The sequence below is a fragment of the Lactuca serriola genome, chromosome 4 (assembly GCF_051521515.1).
Source record: "Lactuca serriola cultivar US96UC23 chromosome 4, Lser_US96UC23_V15, whole genome shotgun sequence".
Lineage (NCBI taxonomy): Eukaryota > Viridiplantae > Streptophyta > Magnoliopsida > Asterales > Asteraceae > Lactuca > Lactuca serriola.
This window is the reverse complement of record NC_136411.1, coordinates 20,307,165-20,313,164: the sequence shown is the minus strand read 5'-3', so window position 1 is coordinate 20,313,164 and position 6,000 is coordinate 20,307,165. Positions and strand designations below refer to the sequence as shown.

The following is a 6,000-nucleotide window of genomic DNA, read 5'->3' as shown; positions in this document are numbered from 1 at the left end:
AAACCATTTTGAAATTATTCTTAGATTTCTGTTTTTTATCAAATTCATATTCGTGTATCTATTTACATATAAATATGTTTTATCGGACTTAGGACTATTGCTAAATACCTTGACTCCTGTTCCTTGTTTGGTTCTGGGCTTAGGGTAGGATCACTAGTCCGACTGTCGGCTAAATCATAGTTATACTCATTGAATACATACATGAATATTAAACCCATTTTTAAAGAACATACTAACTCAGTTGCTTAGGTTGAACAATTGAGTCTTTTCTACAAATCAGTTACAGTTCAAACAAACATTCTAGTAAACTATAATAGGTATAATTTAGAGGATCACTCATACTACTTATAAAACAGAGAAACATACATGAGTCAGTACATACATACTATTACTATACATTACAAAACATACTATAACAAGAACAAGATAACAAAAATGTGAGATACTATTTCATGGCATAGCAATATCCTTGCTATGTCACGTTTTATAACCAGAGTCTCCTGACAGGAGAGCGTGAGTTTGTGTATAGATCTATACTGGATTGACAATTCTACACCTTGCTGCTAGCTACAGTATGTAACATCCCCCTCTGGCACGTATCACAATATTGTCCGCTTTGGGCCACTCGGCACGAGGACTTCCCAGGGGGTCACCCATCCTGGTACTACTCCCACCCGAGCACGCTTAACTGCAGAGTTCTTATGGGATCTGCTGCCCTCACGGATTTAAAACGCGTTGTGACAAGGAAGGTATCCGCACCCCTTATAAGGAGTGTTTAGTTCTCCTTCCAAGCCGATGTGGGATCAGATCTAACCCACTTTCACCCCCCATTATAGGGTTCGACGTCCCCGTCGAACACATCGACCCGTGCCCCAGCTCTGATACCATTTGTAACATCCCTATAATGGGGGGTGAAAGTGGGTTAGGGCACGGGTCGATGTGTTTGACGGGGACGTCGAACCCTATAATAGGGGTGAAAGTGGGTTAGATCTGATCCCACATCGGCTTGGAAGGAGAACTAAACACTCCTTATAAGGGGTGCGGATACCTTCCTTGTCACAACGCGTTTTAAATCCGTGAGGGCAGCAGATCCCATAAGAACTCTGCAGTTAAGCGTGCTCGGGCGGGAGTAGTACCAGGATGGGTGACCCCCTGGGAAGTCCTCGTGCCGAGTGGCCCAAAGCGGACAATATTGTGATACGTGCCAGAGGGGGATGTTACACAGTAGGACCTGCAAGTCTATGAGTGACAAATGTCATACCATTTTCGACGCCTGAAGAATGTCGTGTTTTATACTAGTCTATCAAGTATGGTTATAACCTTATCACATTTTAACCTAATTTAGCCAGTTTGGTTTTTAAGGTAGTTAATGCATTCAATAGTGTATTTTATACAATCCTACTGTAAATCTTCATTTTCCATTACATTCATACAATGATATTCTCACACGAGAAAGGCATACTATTTTTAGAATAAAGATAGTATTACAAATATGGAAAACATTACATTATACTATTTCAAGTACAAACTTACATTTTACACTTTATTCAAGATAACAGAGCATTCAAAATAGTTGAGTCTTGGTAGAAGACTACTTTTCATTTTAGTAGAATATATAGGATTTTCTAGGAAGTATACAAACATTTTCATTAAACAAATACAAAAATTTTCATGAAACAAATGCAAACATTTGACACAAAAATACTTATGAACTCACTCAACTTTTATGTTGATACTCTCTTTCAAAATAACTTGTATTCTCAGGTCACCAGTAGACAGGTACAAATGACCAGGTTTTTGAGAAGACGTAGCATGCTCAAGACTCGGTTTTTATTTTGTTAAATACATATTTTTAGTGTCTTACAACTATACATAGAACACACTTGTATAAACTATACTATTAATGCAATGGATGTTGTTCCTTGTTTTACTATTGTGCATTGTTAGGATACTGTACATAACGTCCCCTGCACCCGAATGATTCCGCCGTTCTGGTTTGGAGATGCGACAAAAGACCATGTGGGGTAGCCCATGGCTTGTTGGTGAAAGACCATGGGGGGAGCCCATGGCACTTTGGTATAAGACCATGCAGGGGGAGCCCATGGCATCCTTATATGTTTGTATGCATGGCTTATGTGATATATGTAGCTTTTATAGCTAATATGATATGTGTTATGTGGATTGTGTGTGGGGGTATGCTCTAGGGAACTCACTAAGCATTAACTTACAATTTGTGGATTTGTTTCAGGTACATCCAAGCCTAAGGGCAAGGGCAAGGCTTGATGGCGCAGCGTGCACTCTCTCTCAGGTGCTTCTATGGGACATTGATGTTTTGAAATAAAATTATAATTGATATGAATTTTGAAAACAATTGTATTTGGGATTTCATGGTTTGTGGGAAGTAATTTGGGTAATTAAAAATGAAAAATTTATTTTGAAAATTGGGTCGTTACACCACCCCAACTCAAGATCATTCGTGGGGTATCTCGTCTCATGCGGGTTCAGCTGCCGCAAAGTATAAGCTATCACTTGTCCTCTCTGCATGAGGACTGCCCCAAACCCGGTGATGGATGCATCACAAAAAACCACAAAATCCTCGGTTCCCTCAGGGAGGGTCAAAACTGGGGCATCGCAAAGTCTCTGTCGAAGGGTCTCAAATGCTGAATGCTGCTCGGTGCCCCACCGGAAATGCACCCCTTTCCTCGTTAGACGAGTGAAGGGTACTGCAATCTTTGAGAAATCCTGAATGAATATCTGGTAATACCCTGCCAAACCCAAGAAACTCCTAATAACCAAGGGTGATTTCAGAACCTCCCACTGCATCACCGCCTCAATCTTGGCCGGACTTCGAGAACTTAGCATAAATCCGTTCTCGCCTCAAGACTACCAGGAGCTGATGAAGATGCTCCTCATGCTTCTATCTGGTCTTGAAATACACCAAAATATCATCAATAAACACAATGATCGAGCGGTCGAGCATCGGCCTGCATACCCGATTTATCAAATCCATAAATACCGCATGCGCATTGGTGAGCTCGACTGGCATCACCACGAACTCGTAATGTCCATAACGAGTTCGGAACGCGGTCTTCTCCATATCCTCCTCCCTCACCCTGACCTGATGGTCCCCAGACCTCAGATCTATCTTGGGAACCAAGATACTCCGAGCAACTGATCAAAGAGATCATCAATTTGCGGAAGGGGATAACGGTTCTTCACCATTTAATTGTTCAACTCCCGGTAATCAATACACATCCGGTGTAAATCATCCTTCTTCTTGACGAATAAAGTCGGTGCTTCCCACGGAGAACTACTCGGATGGATGAACTACTTGCCTAGCAGCTCCTGCAGCTGAGATGACAACTCCTGCATCTCAGGAGGCGCCAAACGATATGACGCCCTAGAAATCGAGGCCGCACCTGGAATGAGTTCAATCATGAACTCGACCCGCCTCTCTGGAGGCACACCGGGTAACTCCTCCAGGAATACATCAGCGAACTCCCTGACAACAGAAACATCGACAACCGACACCTAATCCCCAACCCGCTCCACCACATAAGCCAAATAACCTGCACACCCGTACTGAATATAATGTCGAGCCCTGGCTGTCGAACAAAACCCTGAACCTATCCTAGTGCCCTCTCCGTAAATAACCAGTTCTCCCCCACTTAGGTTTGAACTACCACACGTCGACCCTCGTAGTTGATCATGTCACCGAAACGTCTCACCCAATCCATACCCACAATTATGCAGGCATACCTCATGGGAATAGGAATCAAATTGATCGAAAAAGATACCCCGAAGATATCCAGAACGCAACCCTGATAAATTGAAGAATCAGAAACCCCATGTTCGTTGGTGATAGAAACTCGCAACGGACACTCCAAATTCCCTATGGGCAATGCAAACTCCCTACTAAAAGATCGAGAAACAAAGGACCGACTTACACCCGAGTCAAACAACGCTAATGCAGGAATGGAGTTCACTAGAAACTTACCTACAAAGGTACAAATATATGAGCATAAAACAAACATAATCAATAAGATAAGGGATAGAAACATACCAGTCACAACATTTTGTGTTGCCCTGGCCTCCTAGGCAGTAAGCTAGAAAGCACGACCTTGAGCCCTCGGGAGCTCCGCCCTGCCCTGACTCCCATCATTGATCCTCAAAGTTGTCAGTGCTGGAGCCTGCGCTGGCCTGGCAGCGATCGATGAAAATTTGGCCTTCACATGGCCAACCTGGTCGCAACAATAACAAATCATGGAACTGAGTAACGGAGCCTGGTGGCGGCAATCCCTCGCCATGTGGCCCTGTCGGCCACACTTGTAGCACCCAGACGATGATCGACAAGCACCCTCGCGCGCCTTGCCGCACTTCCCGCAAGCGCGGCCCTTTCGGCCCCCAGATCTGACATTAGTGGTCTTAAGCCACTTTGGTGTAGGCTGCGACTGCGTCAGTGCCAACCTCTACTCTTTTGTCTGCAGATCAATCTCAATCTCACGCCGCCTGGCGGCCTCCTGCATCTCCAACAATAAACCATAGTGTTGTGTAGAAACAAACTGCCTGATCTCCTTCTTGAGCATACTCAAGTAACGTGTCATCTGAGCCTGCTCAGATGCAGCAAATTCAGGGCAGAACATAGCTCTCTCCGTGAACATCTTGGTGATCTCCGTCACCGTCTCAGAACCCTATCTCAAATCCATATACTCTTGCACTAAACTCTCACGCTCCACAAGTGGAACATATCGGGAGTGAAACATCTCAAAAAATGATCCCAAGTCACAACAACCCTCTGCTTAACAGAATAAGAACTAGTAGCGAGCCTCCACCAATCCTTCGCTCCGGACCTTAGAAGGTTTAGAGTCAACCTGACCTTCTGGTCAGCAGGGCATAAACACGTGAGAAAACATCCCTCAACATCAGATAGTCACCTCATGGTTGTGATCGGGTCATGAAATCCATCGAAAGTTAGGGGATTTGTAATATCGAGGTCCCGATACTGAAACACCTGCCCTGTCCTAACACCTACATCCGCCACGGCTGCAACATCATCCGTCTCAGCAATGGATGCATATCGATCATCAAAGAACTCCATCATCGTGGTCTTGATAGACCCGAACATCTTTGAAATCTGCCCCAAACAATAGTAACCACCTCCTTGTGAATGATCTCCCTGATGCGGTCCTCTGACAATGTTGGCCCACCTTGACTGTCAGCTCCTGATTCCAACCTAGATCCGATCTCAACTCGTCTTGTAGTCACCATATTAAAAATACATCAGGTTGATATCGGATAATCCACATATTATAACGGGGAACCAACTCCCAATGAAGCCCTAGGGGTTGTGACTTCCTTGCTACACGTACGGGTCCTGTGCTTTCAGTAGTACGAGCCCATACTACCTTCCACACCTACCCGTATTTATCTCACGGACCATCACAATGCCCTAACAATACTCATAAGCATAGCCAAACACCTAATCCTCACACCCTAGAGGAAAGGCTAAACATCTCATGACTGGTCGGCTGACCCCACATTACTCATCCATGAAACTTCCACCAACTTGTGTTGCCCTGGCCTCCTAGGTAGTAAGCTGGAAAGTGCTTTATAGACATGCATGTCCAATGCATGTCTTGAAGCCAAAATGGGTCAAAAAGGTAAAATATGACCTAAACTCTATACATGGCATCAAGACTTGGCTAAAGACTAGATCCAAACCATTATAAGGTCACCTTGACTTGGAGATTCATAAAGTTACAACCTTTATGAAATCCATCCATAGCAACATCCAAGAATAAGGAGAAAATGGGACAAACTCAAGATCTAGCTACATAGATGAATAAAAATCGGATCTTGGACATTTATAAAGGTCCAAAAGAGTGCCAAACCGAAGATGAGAGCTTTTCTTGCTAGATCCGTGCTTCCTTCTTCCAACTTCTCATTCTTTTGCTCCAAAAGTACCACACTAGCTCACAAAATGAAAGGGAAGGGTGATTA

At 44.0% G+C, this 6,000-nt stretch overlaps 1 pseudogene; it reads left to right on the top strand.

Annotated features, from left to right (window-relative positions):
• Positions 1-1,059: 1,059 nt before the first annotated feature.
• LOC145049176 (5S ribosomal RNA) lies at positions 1,060-1,177 on the top strand (annotated as a pseudogene).
• The last annotated feature ends 4,823 nt before the right edge of the window (positions 1,178-6,000 follow it).